The sequence below is a fragment of the Chiloscyllium plagiosum genome, chromosome 20 (genome assembly GCF_004010195.1).
Source record: "Chiloscyllium plagiosum isolate BGI_BamShark_2017 chromosome 20, ASM401019v2, whole genome shotgun sequence".
Classification (NCBI taxonomy): Eukaryota; Metazoa; Chordata; class Chondrichthyes; order Orectolobiformes; family Hemiscylliidae; genus Chiloscyllium; species Chiloscyllium plagiosum.
In genome coordinates, this window is record NC_057729.1 from 11,051,373 (window position 1) to 11,074,005 (window position 22,633).

Below are 22,633 nucleotides of genomic sequence, written 5' to 3' on the forward strand. Positions count from 1 at the left end.
TCTTTGCTCTTGACAAATGAGAGACACTAAAAATGATATAAGGCACTTTGCAAACATCTGTTAACTTATTGTCCCACCGGCCCTCACACGCTTCTGAAGATGAAGGAGTTCAGTTGAATGGGAGGACCTGAGAAGATGTGACTGTTCTTTTTGCAAAAAGAAAGTGAAGAAGAGAGCCAATAATAGTGTTAAAATTATGGGGGTTTTGGGCAGATATCATTTCCATTGGCAGACGAGTCGACAACCACAGAACAATGATTAAAAGTGGTTGGCAAAAAATAAGCAGGGAGGGAAGGAGGAGAGTGTTTTTACTCAGTGATTTGTGATGCATAGGCAGAAGAGATTAGATTATCTACAGCATGGAAACAGGCCCTTCAGCCCAACAAGTCCACACCGACCCTCCGAAGAGCAACCCACCCAGACCCATTCCCCTACATTCATCCCTGACTAATGCACCTAACACTACAGGCAATTTAACATGGCCAATTCACCTAACCTGCACATCTTTGAATTGTGGGAGGAAACCGGAGCAAACCCACACAAACCCGGGGAGAATGTGCAAACTCCACACAGACAGTCGCCCGAAGCTGGGATCAAACCTAGGACCCTGGTGCTGTGAGGCAGCAGTGCTAACCACTGAGCCACCGAGGAAAGATATTCAATAGAAAGTTTCTAAAAGGAAGTGGACACATACATAAAAAGAGAGAAAAAGAATGCCTGATGAAAGGGACAAGTCTGAATAATTTGATAGCTCTTTCAAAAAAACTGGAATGGCTATAATGGGAAAATAATCTCCTTCAACACTGTATAATCCAATGATTCTGCATGGATAACAATGTGAAGACTTCCTGCATTCTAAATGGGGTTAGACATATGACAATAATCTTGTTTTCTGAAAAAAGGGGTTATTGATCTTAGCCTCAACTTTATCATTGAGTGTGAGGAGTCAGTGCGTATCAGAATGTCATTCTCATGTATCCATGCATGTGCCAGAGGATGCACCCCATCATTTTAGTTAAAAGGATGGTCATATCTTGGAAGTGATTGTAGTGTACATACTATACAGTGGTAGTATATAATTAGTGTATAATTTTAATCTCATTATTTTCCCAGGCCTGAGAATCAATGAATCACTGCTGAAGGAGGGTCACTGTTGGTATTCCAACTGCTTCTGAGCTCTGAAATGTGATTCCAGTTCACGTTGCAACAAGCTACAGATTTGCAAGAGGTTGCTGTGCCATCTGGGCTTTGTCCTGACAGATTGTTGTTTTCACTTAAACTGGAAAACAGATGCTGCTCTGTAGCAGATTTTTTTTGCCGAAAAATCCTCATTATTCTCAGGTGGTTGTGACATAAGTGTCAGCCGTGGTATTTCACAAGGTCATCGCGATAAAGAGGGAACACCTATCCCTATGGTCAAGTACTGCGAGCTTTCTGCACGCTCTCCACGATACATGAACCTGTAACATCAGCATTTAGACATGTTTTCTAGCCCTAGTGTGGCTCCATAAGTTTCAGATCATAAGCTCCAGCAAAGGACGGAATGACTTTGGAGAAAATAGCACTATGAACAAGTCTAAAGGGGGAGGGCAATGTAACATATTCATTTAACTATTAAATCATATATAAGTATATTTTAATATGCATCAAAATGATCAATTAATATTAATTTGTATATTGTACTATTGCTTTCTATTGCATATCTATTAGCTTTAATCTCATCATTGTTGTGAAATGCAGATGATGTTAGTTAAGATGTCAGTACTTAACGTTTCCCATTTTTACATCTTTATAATATTAAAAAGAACCATGGATTTTATTAATGTTAATGATACTTTGGCCCCAATTTGTCATTTTTTTATGCTCTTCTAACATGGTCTGATCTTTAAATATATTTTCCTAATGTAATTTATGCTTGAGATCAACCACAAGTGTCTATAGAATGATATAGAACCAGCACCCTGACTTATACTGCTGTCTTCAGAGACTTGATATCAGACAACACATACTCAGCTTGCATTTGATTACATGAGTGTCTTATACACTCCAACTGGAACTAAATCCATCTTGAAATTTCAACTGAAACTTGAAATTAGTTCCTAGACAGTTTAAAAACTGATTATGGTTATTATTTGGTGGATAATGCCACACACTGGTTAATCTTTTTTAATTTTTGCCTAAATTTGACACGACCAACTCACTCCTGGGTACACAACACAGCTTAGCAGGATTCTCTGGTAGAAAAACACTGGGTCCATCATCTTAGTCGACTTAGGTAGGAAATCAATCCATAAGTTAATTTTTCTGAAACTTCTAGGATTTTAACCCTATTTTGAGTAGGTGTCATCAAATTATGGAAAAAAAAATCATATTGGGTATTTACCTTTTTTTTTGCATTCCAACATTGCTGGGCATAAGAATTATGGCATTCCTGGCATAGACATTGCTATGGTGATGAAGGGCATTAAAGTTTTGAAGGACCTCTGAGCTTAAGTATAAGATGATTGTATAAGCAGCAATGCCTAGGCCAAAAGATAGGTTTTAGAAATGAGCAAAGTATTTTGAAAACATGAATGCCAAAATTTGAGGCCATTACTCAGGCAACACTGCAGCTTGGATCTACTGCCACCATTTTCCATCTCTTACATTGTTGGGTGCACTAACTTCAGCAAATCAGCTGATAGTGGAAAATGAACTGGAAGACCAAACTAGCAACTGAGCACCAGGGTTCCATCAGAAACTAGGAGTGTTTGCTGTGCAATACAATTCAGTCAGTACTCTTGATCTACATTATTCCAAATGTCTATGAAATATCCTTTTGTCCTTGAGTTATTTGAATCACAATATTATCTGAAAAATATTGAGGTAATGATTAATATCCTGTGGTATAATTTCCCCTAATTTTACCAAAAAAGGAGTGAAGGGTATATCACTTTGTACTCAAGTCAACTTTGCACAAAAAGTTAACAAGTAGACTCAAAGACAACTCTTAGATGCATCTTTTTCATGTAAACTAGCATTAGCATGTTAATATCTGCCAGATTTTCTGGAGTTACTGAGTAATTTCCATTCCAAGCAGACTGTAATATTGTTGCTACGCAACTGAAAATGTATTAAAGGTTTAATTCAAGCCATTTGGTATTGGAAGCAGTGTCCCATTTGTGTTTCTCTTCGAAAATGAATCGTTCAGTTGCAAACGAACCTGGAGACAGCAGACGTTATGAGTGTTCATTGAGATTAATGGTACTGGAACATCAAATGGTCCCAGAGCTGTCGGATTCCTTCAACGCATTTGATGAAAATGCATTTGAATTAAATTGAGTTTACTAAATTATTGTGTAGAGGCAAATGCCTAAGGAATACATAAATATGTAAAAATGTTGCTTGTGGTGCAGGTGCTGCTTATCAGATGTGTTGTAATTTTCTGATACACTTTAGAATTAGTATGCCAGCAAAAATGGATGTTAAACTTTCAAAATCTTGTACCTCAGTAGTTAGCATTGAAGTCACAATAGAATGAAGCTAAAATTACTTAAAGATGAAACATTCTGTCTAAGGACTGTGCTCCTTTAAGGGGCTGTTGCATCTCAATTTTGTTCAATTGGTTCCAGTTAAAATGGTATAAGATGGAATTTTGCCCCTTGTGCTGCAGTTTCATAACTCTGGGACTCATGCAGCCAATAGTTTTGAAAATTTGAAGACAACAGCCAAACTTAACACCACGAGGTTCCACAAACAGAAATCAGATCATTACTTAGTTTAGGGATAAATACTGACCAAGATGGGATAACACCACTGTTCTTCTAACAACTGTGAGCACTCACAAAAAGCAACTGCTTACACTTAGTCATAGAGTCATAGAGATGTACAGCATGGAAACAGACCCTTTGGTCCAACTCACCCATGCCGACCAGATATCCCAACCCAATCTCGTCCCATTTGCCAGCACTTGTCCCATATCCCTCTAAACCCTTCCTATTCATTCAGATGCCTTTTAAATGCTTTACCTGTACCAGCCACCACCACTTCCTCTGGCAGCGCATTCCATACACACACCATCCTCTGCATGAAAAAAGTTGCCTGTTAGGTCCCTTTTCTATCTTTTCCATCTCACCCTAAACCTATGCCCTCTAGTTCTGGACTCCACCACCCCAGGGAAAAGACCTTTTTACCCTATCCATGGCCCTCATGATTTTATAAACCTCTATTAAGTCACCCCTCAGCCTCCGACGCTCCAGGGAAAACAGCGCAGCCTATTCAACCTCTCCCTATAGCTCAAGTCCTTCAATCCTGGCAACACCCTTCAAAATCTTTTCTGGACCCTTCCAAGTTTCACAACATCCTTCCAATAGGAAGGAGACCAGAATTGCACACAATATTCCAAAAGTGGCCTAACCAATATCCTGTACAGCTGCAACATGATCTCCCCACTCCTCTACTCAATACTCTGACCACTATCCTATCTACCTGCGACTCCATTTTCAAGAAATTATGAACCTGCACTTCAATGTCTGTTTGTTCAGCTTCACTCCCTAGGATCTTACCATTAAGTGTATAAGTCCTGCTCTGATTTATCTTTCCAAAATGCAGTACCTCATATTTATTAAATTTAATATGGCTTGATTGATTAAATAGATGGAGTATAAAGAGGGTCTTTTGCTCCTTTAAAGGGCTGTTGCTTCTCAATTTGGTCCAATTGGGCGTATTTAAAATGGAAAAAAAGGAATATTAGCCCTTGTGCCACAGTTGTAATGTCTGTACTTCTGAGCCAGGAGGCCTGGCTTCAAGTCCTACCTATTTCAGAGGTGTATCAGAGTATTTCTGAACAAGTTGGTTAAGAAAATATTCAATCGGAGTTTGGTTATGGCAGCACCAGGGTGTCCCAGTATACTTCAGGGCTTCTGTGATTGGTGTGTAACACCTTACATCCTTCAGGAGCCACATTTGAAGTTAAATCATTGAGTTTCCTTTGAGATTTCAGTCTTAGGTCCAGTTTCCTATAAGGTGCTGTTGCCTGTCTAATTTCGTACCATTGTTTTAATTGATCAAATGAGTGTGAAAAGAGAGTGCTGGAATGCCTGGTTAATGGGAAGGAGTTATAATTCTACATTCTGTAAAGTAACCTTTTATCAAGAAAAGGATTTTCACTTACCTTTGTATTGACATCGCTTGGAATCTAGTTAATAACGGGATCTGTTGTACTGTTACAACACGGGGTAAACCCTCCTGCCTAATTTAAACCAGCAACACAGAAAAGATTTATCCAGTGCAGTATTCTGTGAAAATTCGAGAGGCCAAGAACTATTTGAAGTAAAAATTAACAAATTTATTTCTTAAAGAATAACAGAGAATAATTAACTAGCGACTATTTACAACTAGTATCTCTAACCTATCTTTTACTTTCCCTTCTGCAAAACTGGTCTGATAAAAATCCCGATTATATTTTACAAAACAAAACTTCTTATCTCAAAACCATGCAGCTATCGGTTCTTCACTGTATTCCTATCTTCTTTTCTTCTTGGAGATTCTGCTTCACAGGTGAATGATCGATAAAGGTACCTTTAATAGCGCTATTTTTCGGACAGTCTTTACATGCTGGTAGCTTGGCAATTCTCCTCCCAATTGTTCATTTTTCCCTGGTCTTATACCCCTAAAGCATCAGATTGTGTCATTGTCTTTTAAGATTGTCAATATATTCAATGCAAACTGGATTGGAGTTTGGTATATTTTGGGGGATATAATTTAAACTGATTGGCCTAATTCGAATCTGTTTTTGTCTCCAGGCAACCAGCTACCCTAGCTACCCCAGTAACTGGATCATATGTTACATTGTATATTATTCAGAACAATTGGTGCTGTCAGGTCATTCTGCTTGCTTTTAACTCTCTTAAAGGTACAGTACACCCACATCTTCATAACAGTATTCAGCTGAAAGAACAGATGATGCTTCAATTTATTCTCCTCTGAAAGATAGCTGCTCCAAAAGTGTAGCACTTGCTTGCCAGTAAAGATCTAGTGTTCAAGTTTCTCTGGATTAGAAGATGAACTGAAAGCTTTCTGCTGTAGAGGCAAGAATGCTATTTGTTTAATCTTGTGCTTTAAGCCTGTTTTACCTGTGCATTGAGATACTGGTCTGAAGTAATTCTGGGCTGAGTGTGTCTGCACACACACTGTCCCTGAAACTATTTGCTCCTGATCCTTACAAGAGGCTCTGTTTCCATGCTGGATGACTCGATGACTTTTTCTTTCAAGAGATAATGGTTTCCTGGCACTCGATCCTCTGCAGTTTGGGAAGGAATCATATTCAGCGAGGAGTAATGGATGGCAAGAGGATTGATTGATTAATTGTGAAGACCAACATGGATGTAGATATGAGACAGAAACAACCTCCAGCAGCCAGATATTTTCCAAAGAGAGAGAATGCGAAATTTATACATAATCAATGTTTCAACCTTTGCAGCAAGGATGTGAAAAAGAGTCCCATAATCCAGTTCCATGTATAATAATTAAAGAACAAAGTCGATATTCTGTGATGCAAAACGTGCATGTCATTTTTTTGACTTGTGCAAAATTAAGCATTGAGTGAGACAAAGGAACTCAAAGTAAGTAAAAAAACAATAAAAAGATTTGTGTGTGAAAATGGGTTAAATAAAGTTTGAAAAATGTTTACTCTTGTTTGAGCTACTTTTACTAATGAACCAGGGCAGTAATGTGTAATTTTAGCGTGAAGTACTGTCCATTAATCTGAGGAATTGACAGGATTGACAGATTGGAAAGAGACAAGTGCAGTTCCTTTATTGAAATCCTATTTGATAATGGCATGTTATTTAGCCCAACCTCCACGATTCAATCAATAATTGGAACTAAGTGGAAAAAATATAACAAACGTTGCTCTAAAAGAGCAAGGTCTTGTCTAAAAAACTTTTCTGATTTTTTTTGGGAGATTTTATACGAAACTGCTGAGCAATGGGGACGGAAGTTCAATTCCTTGAGAGTTAACAAAGTATTAACCAGTGCCTTTTTATCTATTATGTAGCATGTGCAAGCCCTAAGGGTTACTGGAGTCCTGATGGATGTGATTCAACCCAGTGCACTGGAGAATTGGGTGAAGTCAACCAATGAGTAACCTATTCAAACTGTCTCTAGTCATCAAACACGTTAATTGTGCGAGAATTTCATTTATGGTCTCTTCCTGCCAATGCTTATCAATCTCTCCCTTGTTACTGAGTCTCCACAACAAATAAAATCTCTGGTTAGATTGGGCGCAGTCACAAATAATCTAAAAATCAAGTTGATGTTAGTAAAATTGTACTTTACTTTAAAACAATCAATGAATCCCTTGTGTGATCCATGTTGTGAGGTCACTTATAGGGGTTGACTTTCAACTGGAGTCCTCTACGTTGGGGTACGCAAGGTTTGAATTGTAAAGACAGGCTGGGATTTTCTTTCACATAAGTGTAGGAGGTTGAGAAGCGACCTTATAGAGGTTTATAAAATCATGAGGGGTATAGATAGGGTTAATGATAAGTGTCTTTTCCCTATGATGGGGGTTTTCTGTCTAGGGGGAATATTTTTAAAGTGAGAGGACAGAGATGTAAAAGCAAACTGTGGAGCAGATGTTTTACACAGAGGGTAGCTCGCATATGGAGTCACCTTCCTGAGGAAGTGGGGAATGTGGGCACAGTTACAATGATTAAAAGACACTTAACTAAATACACAAATAGAAAATGTTTGGAGGGATATGGACCAGGAGTAGGCAGGTGGGACTAGTTTAATTTAAGATCATGTTGGGCATGGACTGGTTGGACTGAAGGGTTTGTTTTCATGCTTTATAACTCTATGATTCTGTGTCAAATTTTAGTATGACTGTTCTTTATTGTAGCTGCTTAGTTTTAACATTTAAGACGTTTTCTGTTAAACAATGTTTCTGTGACAGATCTCTAATCCATAATAACAAAGTTATAACTGGGCCCTAAGTTGCAAATTGATATAAATTTATTTGCGTTAAGCATACTACTTCTAATAAGTATCTGTTTGTGTTATAATGGTTTGGGCAATGATGTACAATTTGTACGATTCTAGATGGGACAACCCCAATGAGAAGGGGGGATCTGTCTCTATGTTTTATTCAACCCCTTCTGTCTTACATTGGTCACATGAGGTTTGACTTAACACACGAATCCCTCCCCTGATTGCTATTTTTCCCAGTTCCTATGTATTCATAGTTTTTAAAGGAACCAATTTCACCAGGCTTTCTTGGGATAAAAGAAGATTGTATTTAGTCAGTACTAAGTAGTGAAGAAAAATAATAAAACACAATCCACATCGTTTTGAAATGAGAAGTGAGGGAAAGAAATAGCAGGCAGATAAAAGATATACAAACCAGTTTTTGGCTTGTCCATAGAAGTAGATGAAGAAATATTGAGGCCTTCAGTTTGGTGTTTCTGATTCTGGCATTCTTCATTCTACAAGATAGCAAAAGGCTGTTGTCCTGTTTAAGTTTTGACTTGCAATTTGTTCCAATAATTATCAAGAGACAAAAGACTTTTCCTTTTAACTGTTACTGCAAGGGTTCCTCATGGTTGTTCTTAAGCTTTGACCTTTGCAGCATGCTCCAGTTCTGTAGAAATAGAACACACACACACACACACACACATATTCCAGGATTGCAGTTGTTTATTAAATACTTCTGCTGTGTATTCCTACAATAGGATAACAAAAATATCTTTTGCCCAGAACTGCATTTGTTTAACCTCACATCATGCCCACAATCTGGGATATAACATGCAGGCCATGGTTTCTTCTGAGGTGGTAATCAGCCTCCATTACTTTTGAAACCATAACAGATTACAGTTCCAGTTTGCATTACATCTCTCCTGTTTGAATTGTCTCTATCTGATGTTCCTTGACACTACCTAGGTGTGACATTCCATGGTCTATCTCTCTCAGGACTGAAAGTAATCTATATCGGAATTTTCCAGACAATCACTAAATTACATTCTCAGAGTTTACAATTTCAGCCACCTTTGACTAGATATTCCTTTTTTTTTCATTTTTAACCAAAAGATGCATTCATTAAAAATTCAAAAGATCGATAAATAATTCAGGGCTGTGATACTTTGCCCCAACACTGAAAATCTATACTTGTGAATATTGGATGAAAACAGGATTGGTTTCAGCTATGAAAATGCACGTGGTTGAATTACTTGGGAGTGGTCATTGTCCAAGACTCACATGATAAATATTAATTTGAATTCTGGTGGAAATATGGCACTGGTGAAATCATAATCCCTCAAATAAGAGCCTGGAGGAGACAATTCATAGACGTACTTTGAAAAGAACAAATGCAGATCTGATGAAAATTCCTAACTATTGAACCACATTAAAAAGTAGGTTTTTCATCACTCTTCTGCTTCCAGCAAAATGAATGTTCTTAGTTTGAGAGTCTCACAGTATTTGAGCTGTTGTAGTATCTAATCTTCCAAGATGAAGCAGCTGCATGGAGTCAAAGCTGTTATCTATTTCAGTGGCCAGACTTATTAACTCAAAGTTTGTGAGAAGATTTGTAGCTCGGGTGTTCCAAGCACATCGACCTGGACCCAAATATACCGACCACTGCAGCGGACAGCTGGAACTGACAACCGGAAGCGGCAGATACAAATCACTAGGAGGCTCCCAAGCACTGAGGATGTCACCTAGACAGGGGACGAAACATCTGCAACACAAATTCGCAACTCGGCGAACAGAACCACAACAGACTTATTAAATCAATACTTGAAACCCTTTGGAATATGTTCAGAAACATGTTGAGTTTTATAATTGAACAACTGTGGATCATCCATCAAATCTCTGTTACATTAAAACTGATGATTTGTTAACTGCATAATAACAAGCATTTTAACTGTGGCAGTCTTCATGCAAATCAGGCTAAATGAAGCAAGTGTGAAGTTCGAAATATTGATTATATTAGTGTGTGTTCTGTCATGTACTTTAGTTCGTGCAGCATGGAAATTGTTCATCGAGCTCAAAAGATCCAGCCATTACTGTTAATCTCAACAATTCTTTCTTTTCAATCTCCATCCATGCCTACCCATACATTCTATTACTGCATGCTGACCTTTGACCCCTCCTAACTTCTCTGTCAACCTATGCCCCTGTATCCACATCCTTGGTACCTTAACTCTGCCCATCTATGCCTTTCCTTTCATAGAGATGTCATGCTATCTGGATTGATGCATCCCCATGACCCCTCAAGGTCCCTATGTCCCAGTATCTGCTCGCCCATGCCACTTTATGCTCATCTACCTATCTCACAACCTCCCAAACCAATCTACCTATCTCACATCCTCCCAAACCAATCCACCTATCTCACATACTCCCCAACCAATCTAATTATCTCCCATACACCCAAACCCATCTATCGATCTCACATACTCCCCAACTCATCTACCGATCTCACATACTCCCAAACCCATCTACTGATCTTACATACTCCCAAACCCATCTATCGATCTCACATCCTCCCAAACCCATCCACCTATCTCACATCCTCCCAAACCAATCTATCGATCTCACATGCTCCCAAACCCATCTATCTATCTCACACACTCCTAATCCCATCTCCCTATCTCACATGCTCCCAAATCCCTATTTCTGAATACCTCCATTGCCATTTACAACCCTTGCATCAATTTACTGCTCACTCAGATGGGGCCACATTTTGCACTTCCTTCTTGTCAACTCACTTCTATTCTTGCCCAGGCAAAGCTTGGGGGATGGTTAAGTCCCCTTTCAGAAAGTGATTATCAAAGAAAGTAGTTATTGATGCAAAAATCATTCAATACATTTAAATTCCTTCAACTAATATTTATGTGAATACACATTTCACTTCAGTGAGCATTCCCTTATTTAAATGAACTGCTCATTTAAGTTCTTGTGTAAACAAGCATTTACATTTTACAAATAGTTGGAACTGTCCATCTAAATGTTTGCTTGATCGGAGCCCTGTTGTGAAAGCGATAGCTTGGATATCAGTCATGTATTGCAGTTGCTATGGTGGTATATGTCAACAGCAATGATAGGGATACCTATCACTCTTTCCTTGCCTCACACAGTTTTGGCAAGTATCTCAATAACCATCCCAGTCATAGAATCCCTACAGTGTGGAAGCAGACCATTCAGCCCATTAGGTCAACACTAACCCTCCAAAGAGCATCCCATCCAGACCCACCCCATCCCTGTAACCCTGCATTTCCCACAGCCAATCCACCTGACCTACACATCTTTGGACTGTGAGAAGAAACTGGAGCACTTGGAGGAAACACACGCAGACACGGGGAGAATGTGCAAACTCCACACAGACAGTTGCTCGAGGCTGGAATTGAACCTGGGTCCCTGATGCTGTGAGGCAGCAGCGCTAACCACTGTGCTACAGTTATCAGGAGGTGCTTATCAACAGTGCTACAAATGGTGGTTTGCTCAGCAAAAAGTAAATTCAAACCTTTACAGTGGTTGCCTAATGGAATTAATCCAGTCACCCAGCAATAGCTGTATATCTGAATGCAGAAGGCTACTGCTGTTACAAAATTCTAGCCAGGTCTTACTTCCTTTTGCAATGTAGAAATTGATTTACTTTCTAATTGTTTGGACTGTTATTTTTAAGATTTTAGTCCAGACAATCTGTTTGTTTTGAGTGTATATTCTGGAAATTTCGAAGACGCAAAGCAGCCACCAGTCACTTGCCAGGCCTGGTCAAGTACTGACATTGCTGGAAGTTTTCATACAATTTTCACACACAGTACACCAAAGTACACAGTACACCAAACCCAGAACTATGGAATCCCTCTCAAATCCCTCTCTCTCACAGATATCAGCTCTGTCCTAGCACTATTATTAAAGCATGAAGGAATCTAGAATAATTCAGTTCAGTACATTCAAATATACTGTCAGATTTCCACTAACGTTCTGCCAATTTTTGGTGCTTACTTTAATCTAATCTTCTTCCCTTACCTTCCCTGGTAAAAATACCCACAATTCCTTCACCATCCATATTGATCCCATTCCCTTTACAAGCACCAATTGGTCCCAAGTGAATTATCTTCTCATCTCCTTTATTCTACATGGACAGCAGACAGTGGATTTTAATGTTATGTTGATGAATGTGTCCCCTATCCAGTGGGCAGTATTTAAGAAATTTCTATAGCTGAATTTAGCACTATGTTGAGATTCATCTACAGTTTGTGTCATTGTTTGGAATGTAGCCTTTTTTTTTTAGCTCTGTGTTCTTTTGAATTTATCCATGCTCCTTTCTGAAATTGAGAAGCAAAAATATGATTTGTTCTCTATAAGTGGCTTCAGCAAGGAGACTTCTTCATTTATTAAATGTTCATCCAATGTCATAGTGATAGCAACTTTATACTGATCAGATCCTCCAGCTGGATTATTCCCATTTTGTGGGCCAAATATTATGGAGCCTCCTAGATTAGCAAGATGGTGGGAGGGCAAAGGGCATTAGTCAGACTCCCAGAGCAGACAATACTATAATCAATTAAATCAATAATAGAACACAGAACTGTACTGCAAAGGAACAGATCCTTCAGCCCACGAACATGATGTCAAATTAAACTAATCCCTTCTGCCTGTCCTTGGTCCATATCCCTCCATTCCTTGCATATTCCACGTGCTTATCGAAAGTGCCTTAAACTCCCCAATTATATCTGCTTCGCCACCACCTCTGGCAGTGCGTTCCAGACTCCTCCTGCCCTCTCTGTAACCTGCCCCTCACATCTCCTTTGAACTTTCCTCCTCTCACCTTAAACGCATGCCCGCCAGATATTAGATATTTCCACTCTGGGAAAAAGATTATGACCGTCAACCCTATCTATGCATCTCATCGTTTTCTAGACTTCTATCAATTCTGTCCTCAGCCTCCGCCATTCCAGAGAAACCAACTGGAGTTTTTCTAGCCTCTCCTATCGCTCATACCCTCTAATCCAGGCAGCATCCTGGTAAACCATTTCTGCACCTTCTCCAAAGCTTCCAGATTTTTCCTGTAATGTGACATAACCAAAAGCTGCACACAACATCCTGATCTTGTACTCAATTCCCCGACCAGTAAATGCAGCATACCATTTGCCGAGGAGGGTACCAAAACAGGAAAGCTGCTTGTTAGCAGTGAGAAGTTCATTGATCTGCTTAATTGTCAATTTGCATATAATTTAATTGCAATTTAATCTTGCCTCTCTGATCGAGCGAACTCTCCCATATCCCTAGCATCATCAATAATCTGCCCATTGAAAAATTATGGTTTATAGGTGGTTTCCTCAGCTCAGTGGGAGAGTCCTTTCAACCTCCAGGAAACTGAATCACAGGCTCTGGGTTGACCTTGGAAATTTTTTCTTTCTCTCTCTGTAGAAACTTGCTGAGCTGACACTGAGTTTCAAAACCTCAGGCAGGAAACTCAAAACCCAAACAAACTGGGTCTAAAACTTAAAGGGACCAAGATACTGAGAGACAAACTCTCAAAGTGGTATCCTATTTGGAGTCCCTAAGGAGAGGACACTTTGGAGGATATCTGTAAGGAAAGGGAGAGTTGATGTCGGAATGAGAATCATTGATCCTCTCCTCCTTCTTCCTTGAGAACTGAAAGGGAAACACTGTCTAGATGGTCACATCGCAAACCTCTTTGAACCTGTTGGTACCACTGAATAATCCTGTGTGATAGCGGACAAATGTTCTCCTGGGAATCTACAATGCCTTGTTTGTGCTGGGCCAACAGAAACTCAGAAAGAGGGGAGATGTAAACTTAGAGCTTGCTTACACAGCCTGGAAGAGGATTTCCAACTCAAATGGAGAGGGCTGGTTGCACTTTAGATATGGCACCAGCTCCTGCAGGTCCATTAGGAGATGGGCACTTCACAATATTGGAGCTGCCTCCCCACCCCGCCGAGCTGATCCTGCATACATGAGCTTTGTCACCTTGTAACCGCCTTCAGCAGATCACCAAGGACCAGCAGCAGATCCTGTCAGCAGAATCTGTAAGGGTAGCAATAACATAGCGTCTCGAGGACAAGGCATTATAAGAGTAACAGTCAAACTGTGGTCCAATCTGACGGATCAAACGAACATTGAAAATTGGGAACGTTACTGCTAACTTCTCTAACATATAAAATTCTATATTTATTTTGGCACGCACATGCCCTATCTCATGCCATCTACTTTATCTGTCCATGATTGGCAGGACCCCATTTTATTCGTTACTTGCCAAACTTACTTCAGACACGCTGGGCAGTGTCTCGGAAGCCCAGCCAGAGCTTTTGGAAGGTTGGGCAAGAGGCAACCATTCCGTGTCCCAAAGCTAGATTAAAGTTTTGATGTTAATTTCTCCGAACTTTTCAGGAGGGTCACGTTTCCCAATCCTCATAGTGAGGAACCCTTTTGACATTAATTAGCATGTTCTCGAATAATCATTAACACCGCAGCCACTGGAATTACATTTATTGGTGCCAAACACAGGAACCGTGTTTCTGTAAGTCATTTCGATGTGCATGCACTTGGTCTTAAGGGTGAAGGTTTTCCATGTTGCCCAGCTCACGAGAAGTCCGTCGTGTGCAGTCAGACTTGTTTTAAATGCTTTACAGTGTTAGGGTGAAACCTTCTTGGCCTACTCAAGCAAAGCAGCCACACTGGCTGTTGCCAACATACCAGACTGAGCCAGGCAAGCGGAACTCAACTCAAAAGGGGTTCTGGATTAGTGGTGCTGGAAGAGCACAGCAGTTCAGGCAGCATCTAAGGAGCTTCGAAATCGACGTTTCGGGCAAAAGCCCTTCCGAAACGTCGAATTCTAAGCTCCTTGGATGCAGCCTGAACTGCTGTGCTCTTCCAGCACCACTAATCCAGAATCTGGTTTCCAGCATCTGCAGTCATTGTTTTTACCTCAACTCAAAAGGGAGCAACATATGCAGTATTTACTGAAATATGTATTGTCCTTTGAAATTCTCCCTGAAAATTTAATGCATATAAATCATGCATTTTATAAAGAAGGATCTCAATCTTTAAAATGAAGTCACATGTACAAAGGGACTAATGTACATAGGTGTGAATGAATACATTGAGGGTGAAAAGGTTACAATTTGCAGCAGGAACACACAGTGTCAGAATTGTCCAGCAGATGGCAGCAAAGTACAACTTTAATCATAAGCTGGATCCAGAGATAGGCATTGTCCACTCAAAATACAGCACCTCAGTTAGTTCAATTCACAACTAGCTCAAACCTATTGCTGATGAATGATCCGGTGCATTTTAATCTAAGAAGGATGTCAAGCATAGGAGCATTAATTTGGAAAACAAATCTGGTACTGGGTGCATTAGCTTTGGTATGAGAACCAACTGGCTGATTGCTCTTGTAACCCCAACGCTAATGTAAAGATGGATGGAAGCCCCATCAGAGAATACAAAATGGGTGCTGTAATATTATCACCTTTAGAGTGATGTCCCTTTACGAGTTAACATGCAAATTAGTCAAGTTTATCACATGACCTCTGCTGGATGGGTCTCCAGGTCTGAAGGAATTCTGGACAATATTCTGCACCAACATTAACTTTATTATTAATAAATCCACCATAGACCTTCATTTTTTTTTACATTACAGTGTGGAAACAGGCCCTTCGGCCCAACAAGTCCACACCGACCCGCCGAAGCACAACCCACCCATACCCCTACATTACACTATGGGCAATTTAGCATGGCCAATTCACCTGACCTGCACATCTTTGGACTGTGGGAGGAAACCGGAGCACCCGGAGGAAACCCACGCAGACACGGGGAGAACGTGCAAACTCCACACAGTCAGTCGCCTGAGGCGGGAATTGAACCCGGGTCTCTGGCGCTGTGAGGCAGCAGTGCTAACCACTGTGCCACCATGCCACCCAATGTGAGGAGAATCATTTGTTACATTTAGATAAGAAGTTATTCCATGATACATGGTTCGTATTATCTTCTAAGTATAAAATAAAGCAAAAAAAAGGACCAAAAAACTGAAAGAACTGCAGACGCTGGAAATCTGAAACAAAAGCAGAAATTACTGGAAAAACTTAGCGGTTCTGGCAGCATCAGTGGAGAGAAATCAGACTCAACATTTTGGGTACATTGACTCTCAGAACTGATGTCGCTAGGATAAGGATGGCTTTTATACAGAAGGTAGTGTGGGGGGAGGAGGGAGTGTAAACAGTAGGTAGAGATAGAGATAGAGTCCAAAAAGAGAGAAAAACAGTTGGACAGACAAAGGAGTGGATAAAGACCAGCTTAGGAGAACAAATAGCTGCTAATGGAGACAATTAGTAGATGACAATGGGTTGTGTGTGGTAACAGTCCGTCTGATGACAAATTCTGGTATGTGAGGTGTCAGGAATGTGTCAGGTAAAGGTGCTCAAGTCCTAAAATTGTTGAACTTGATACTGAGTCCGGAAGGTTGCTGTGTCCCCAAGCGAAAAATGAGGTGCTGTTCTTCCAATTTGCACTGAGCTTCGCTGGAGCACTGCAGCAAGCCCAAGACAGAGGTGTTGGCCAGGGAACACGGTGGTGCGTTGAAGTGCTGAAGCAGTAAATCAAATGAAATTAGATGGTGAAAGTTACAGGAATGAATAGATCAATTTTTCAGTGAATGCCATAACAGGGGAAGCGCATGCTACTTTGCTGAGGCTGAACAGTTGGAGCCTGGAGAGGAATTTGTTGCCTCAGCACATTGTAGCTGGATAGCAGTGACTGCAAGCATGAAGTGCAGCAGATATTATTGGTTTCTGTCGGCAGGAGACCAAAAGTAACTAAGCTGTGTGGCAAGAAAAATCAAATGCACGCATCATGAAGCTATCCTGCATTTTGAGATGTATGCAAGGCGTCTGCAGGAAATCTGATTTCAAAGACGCAGCCAGAGGCTAAAATAGAGACGAACCGAAAAGGAGACTGGCCAGTTGGATGGCAGCACCAGCAGCAAGGTTTAGGCCCGACACCTGCATATACATAAGATGCTGACAATGGAGCTGCTGTATACAGTCAGCCAAATGTGGTGTGAACCATATGCCATCCTCATGATACTATCTCCCAGACGAAATGGTCTCACTGAGCAAATGGTTTGCACCCCTCAATTACTCATCCCGAAGTGTAGGATGACAAATTAAGATTTTCATGTCACCATATTATGCCTCTAGATATGAGGTTACTATCATCAGTTGAGATCATGTATGGAAGGTAAGTGAGAATATTCTTGCGAAAAACCACCCATCTAAATTCTGCAATATAGGATACACTTGAAAAACAAGGAAGATGAAGGTGCTGCCAGAGCTGCTGAGATTTTCCAGCATTTTACCTTTTGGTTTCAGATTCCAGCATCCGCAGTAATTTGCTTTTATTAAGGAAGATGAAGGTGTTTTCTGACCAGCACGCAGATGCAGAATTACTTAAACTACATGTGGGACAAAAGTCAGAGTCCCACACACCCGCCTGTGGTGACCTGCAGCGCTTTTCAAAGTGAGCAGTGAGCCCAGGTCTGAAGAAACCATGAGACAGGATGGAGAACCACAGAGGAGTTGGATAAGGGATGAGTACAATACACAAACTGTGCACAATGGATGTGAAAATCACACCCAGACAATGATAAACAGCATACTCTCATATACATCCAAGATTAAATCCACAATTCCAGAACAATACCTTAAGATCTGGAGAAGTGGCCAAATTACAAATACCATATGGACTCATTGACTTCTGCACTTGTCAAATAAGCAATCCCTATTTCTGTATAACTAATTCTGCGATTACTCAATTCTTCTTTATGCATGAAGAAGCTATCATGGTGGGAGGTGGGAGGACCAATGGAATTTAGAACGTAACATGCAAATAACATCCAGGTACTTGCCTTATCACATGACCACAAGATCTTTGCACTATCATACTCTAGACACTGGTTGTGTCAGGAAATCTCTGTATAAGTGAGTTTTATTGCTAATAAATGCACCACATCTTCTATTAAAGAGAGTCCACATACCTCATTTGTGTTACATTTGCATAACAGAAATATTAGAGTGTAGCTTTGCTCGCTGAGCTGTAGGTTTGATATCCAGACGTTTCATTACCTGGCGAGGTAACATCATCAGTGGCGACCTCCAAGTGAAGCGAAGCTGTTGTCTCCTGCTTTCTATTTATATGTTTGTCCTGGATGGGGTTCCTGGGGTTTGTGCTGATGTCATTTCCTGTTCATTTTCTGAGGGGTTGATAGATGGTATCTAGATCTATGTGTTCGTTTATGATGTTGTGGTTGGAGTGCCAGGCCTCTAGGAATTCTCTGGCATGTCTTTGCTTAGCCTGTCCCAGGATAGATGTGTTGTCCCAGTCGAATTGGTGTTTTTTTTCATCCGTGTGTAGGGCTACGAGGGAGAGACGGTCGTGTCTTTTTGTGGCTAGCTGGTGTTCGTGTATCCTGGTGGCTAACTTTCTTGCTGTTTGTCCTACATAGTGTTTGTGGCAGTCCTTGCATGGAATTTTGTAGATGACATTGCTGGGATGTTGCTGGGAATGGAGGGTGGGTGACATAAAGTCAACTGGAAAGAGAGACTTCTATCACTGGAGCAAAGGTGGTTGAGAGATGACCTTATTGAGGTTTATAAAATCATGAGGGGCATAGATAAGGTGAATGAAGACTTCTGTTCTCTAGGGTGGGGCGTGTTCAAAACAAGGGGTAATATTTTTAAGGTTAGAAGAGAAGGATTTAATAAGGGCAGAGGACTGTCACAGAGAATGGTTCATGCTTGGAATGGGCTGCCAGAGGAAGTGGTACATGCAGACTTAAAAGACATTTGGATAAGTTCGTGAACATGAAAGGTTTAGAGGGATATGGGGCTAGCACAGAGAGATGGGATTGTTCGGGAACATGTTCCTCCTGCAGAATGTGGCAGGTGAGAGATACGACACATGTCTTCGCTGACCACATCTGCAGGAAGTTCACCCAACTCCAGCTCCTTGAAAACTGAGTTAGGGACCTGGAGCTGGAGCTGGATGAACTGCGGATCATCTGGGAGGCTAAGGGAGAAATTGAGAGGATGTACAGGGAGGTGGTCACTCCTCAGGCACAGGATAAGGACAGCTGGGTGACAGTCAGGGGGAAGAGAGGGAACTGACAGACAGAGCAGGGATCCCTTGTGGCCGTTCCCCTCAGCAATAAGTATACCGTTTTGGATACTGCAGGTGGGGACAGCCTACCAGGGGAAAGCCATAGTTGTCAGGTCTCAGGCACTGAGCCTGGCAGAAGGGAAGGGGGGAGAATAGAAAAGCGCTAGTGGTAGGGGACGCAATAGTGAGATGGATTGACAGGAGATTTTGTGGTCAGGAACGGGACTCCCAGAAGGGATGTTACTTTCCTGGTGCCAGGGTCTGGGATGCCACCTATCGGGTTTACAGGATTCTGAAGGGGGAGGGTGGGCAGCCAGAAATCGTGGTACATATCGGCACCAATGATATAGCCAGGAAAGGGATTGAGGATCTGAAAAGTGACTGGAGAGAGCTAGGTTAGAAGCTGAAGTGCAGGATGAGTAGAGTAGTGTTTTCAGGTTTGCTACCAGTGCCATGAGACAGTGAGGTGAGGAGCAGTCAGTGAGTTCAGCTTAACACGTGGCTGTGCAGCTGGTGCAGGACGGAGGGCTTCAGATACTTAGACCATTGGGGTACCTTCTGGGGAAGGTGGGACCTGTACATGAAGGACGGGTTGCACCTGAACTCGAGGGGCACAAATGTCCTGGGTGGGAGATTTGCTCATTTGGTTCGGAAAGTTTTAAACTAGTTTGGCAGGAGGGTGAGAACCAGAGCTACATATCTGAGAGGGAGTTAATTAGATATGGGGAAGTGACAGGATGTAGTGAATCTATCGGGAAGGTTATTCGTGTGATGGAACAAAGGGATCGGTTAAAGTGTGTCTGGTTTAACACAAGGAGTGTCAGAAATAAGAGTGATGAACTTCGAGCGTGGATCAGCACTTGGGACTATGATGTCATGGCCATAATGGAGATGTGGGTTTCACAGGGGCAGGAATGGTTGCTAGATGTTCCAGGGTTTAGAACATTTAAAAAGAACAGGGAGGGTGGAAGAAGAGGAAGGGGTGTAGCATTGCTAATCAGAGAGTGCATCACAGCTACAGAAACGAAAATGGTTGCGGAAGGTTTGTCTACTGAGTCAGTATGGGTGGAAGTTAGGAACTGCAAGGGAGCAGCCACCTCATTGGGGGTTTTCTCAGACCCCCTAATAGCAGTAGAGAGATTGAAGAACTCATTGGCTGGTAGATTTTGGAAAAATGTAGCAGGATTGTTGTTATGGGTGACTTCAACTTTTGCAATATTGAGTGGAACCTCCTTAGTGCAGATGGTTTGGATGGAGCCGTTTTTGTCAAATGTGATCGGGAGGGTTTCCTTACTCAGTATGTAGACAGGCCAATGAGGGGAGAGGCCATTTTGGATTTGGTGCTTGGCAATGAGCCAGGACAATTGTCAGATCTCGCGGTGGAAGAACACTTTGGTGACAGTGACCACAACTGCTTCACATTTACCTTAGAAAGGAAAAGGAGCAGTTACCAAGGGAAGATATTTAATTGGGGAAAAGGAAATTATGATGCTATTAGACAGGAGTTGGGAAGTACAGATTGGGAGCAATTGTTCCACAGAAAGGGCACAACAGACCTATGAAGACTGTTTAAGGAGCAGTTGTTGCAAGTGATGCACAAATTTGTTCCTCTGACACACGCAAGAAGGGGTAAGATTAAGGAGCCTTAGATGACAAGAACAGAAGAGCTTCTCATCAAAAGGAAGAAGGTAGCTTACGTAAGGTGGAGGAGGCAAGGATCTAGCACAGCTTTAGAGGATTACAGGCTTGCTAGAAAGGAGCTCAGAAATGGACTGAGGAGAACCAGGAGGGGGCACGAGAAAGGCTTGGCAGGGAGGATTAGGGAGAACCCAAAGGCATTTTACTCAGACGTGAGGAATAAGAGAATGATCAGGGAGAAGGTAGGACTGATCAGAGATAGCACAGAGAACATGTACATGGAGTCTGAGCAGATAGGGGAAGCCCTAAATACATTTTCTGCTAAGGAAAGGGACTTTGTTGTGAATGAGAACTTTGAGGAGCTGCAATATGGGTTTGAACAGATCAAGATTGATGAAGTTTTTTGCTGGAAATCTTGGCAAACATTAAGATTGATAAGTCCCCAGTGCCAGACCAGATTTAATCTAGGCTACTCTGGGAAGTGAGAAAAGAAGTTGCTAAGCCGCTGGCAAAGATCTTTGCTTCCTCACTCTCCATGGGGGTCATACCAGAGGTTTGGAGGGAGATACATGTTGTTCCTCTTTTCAAGAAGGGTATTAGGGAAATCCCTGGCAATTACAGACCAGTCAGTTTTACGTCTGTGGTCAGCAAGATTTTGGAACAAATTCTGAGGAATAGGATTTATGACTATTTGGAAAAGCATAGCGTGATTAAAGGCAGTCAGCATGGCTTTGTGAGGGGCAGGTCATGCCTCACACATCTTATTGAGTTCTTTCAGGAGGTGATGAGACAGGTCAACGAAAGTCGAGCAGTGGACTTGGAGTTTCTGGACATCAGCAAGGCATTTGATAAGGTTCCCCATGGTAGGCTCATTCATAAAGTCAGGAGGTTTGGATACAGGGATATTTGGCTGTCTGGATTTAGAATTGGTTGGCTGACAGAAGGCAGAGTGGTTGTAGATGGAAAGTATTCTGCCTGGAGGTCAGTAGTGAGTGGGGTCCCACAGGGCTCTGTTCTTGGGCCTCTATTCTTTGTAGCTTTTATAAATGATTTGGATGAGGAGTTTGCGGGGTGGGTTAGTAAATTTGCAGATGACACAAAGTGCTATTGCAGGCTGCAGCGTGACATAGACAGGATGCAGAGCTGGGCTGAGAAATGGCAGATGGAGTTCAACCTGGGTAAATGTGAAGTGATGTATTTTGGAAGGTCAAACTTGAATGCTGAATATAGGATTAAAGACTGAATTCTTGGCAGTGTGGAAGAACAGAGGGATCTTGGTGTTCAAGTGCATAGATCCCTCAAAGTTGCCACCCAAGTGGATAGGGTTGTTAAGAAAGCATATGGTGTTTTAGTTTTTCATTAACGGGGGATTGAGTTTAAGAGCTGCGAGGTTTTGCTGCAGTTCTACAGGACGTTGGTGAGACCACACTTGGAATATCGTGTCCAGTTCTGGTCACCCTACTATAGGAAAGATACAGAGGCTTTGGAGATGGTGCAAAGAAGGTTTACCAGGATACTGCCTGAACTGGAGGGCTTGACTTACGAAGAGAGGTTGACTAAGCTCGGACCTTTCTCACTGGAGAGAAGCAAGAGAGATGACCTGATCGAGCTATACAAGGTAATGAGAAGCTTGGATAGAGTCGCTAGCCAGAGACTTTTCCCCAGGGCAGGATTGACTGGCACGAGAGGTCATAGTTTTAATATATTAGGAGGAAGGTATAGAGGAGACGTCAGAGGTAGGTTCTTTACGCAGAGTGTTGTGAATGCATGGAATGCGTTGTCAGCTGTGGTGGTGGAAGCAGAGTCATTAGGGACATTTAAACGACTGCTGGAC

The 22,633-nt window shown here is 41.5% G+C and overlaps 1 protein-coding gene and 1 long non-coding RNA gene across 4 annotated transcripts in view; one reads left to right on the forward strand and one right to left on the reverse strand.

The window, feature by feature from the left end:
* The window catches only part of LOC122560020 (pleckstrin homology domain-containing family G member 4B-like), a 177,331-nt gene extending 175,831 nt beyond the window's left edge, over nucleotides 1–1,500 (forward strand). For all 3 annotated transcript variants that reach the window (XM_043710177.1, XM_043710179.1, XM_043710180.1), the window contains one exon: nucleotides 1,114–1,500. The gene's annotated coding sequence lies outside the window, so the exon portion shown is untranslated. The remainder of the gene's footprint in view (nucleotides 1–1,113) is intronic.
* Nucleotides 1,461–21,081, reverse strand: LOC122560023. The gene is made up of 3 exons (XR_006314623.1): nucleotides 21,072–21,081; nucleotides 4,530–4,532; nucleotides 1,461–1,547 (listed from the first exon to the last, which is right to left on the reverse strand). It is a non-coding gene; the product is annotated as an uncharacterized LOC122560023 (long non-coding RNA).
* Nucleotides 21,082–22,633: the final 1,552 nt, after the last annotated feature.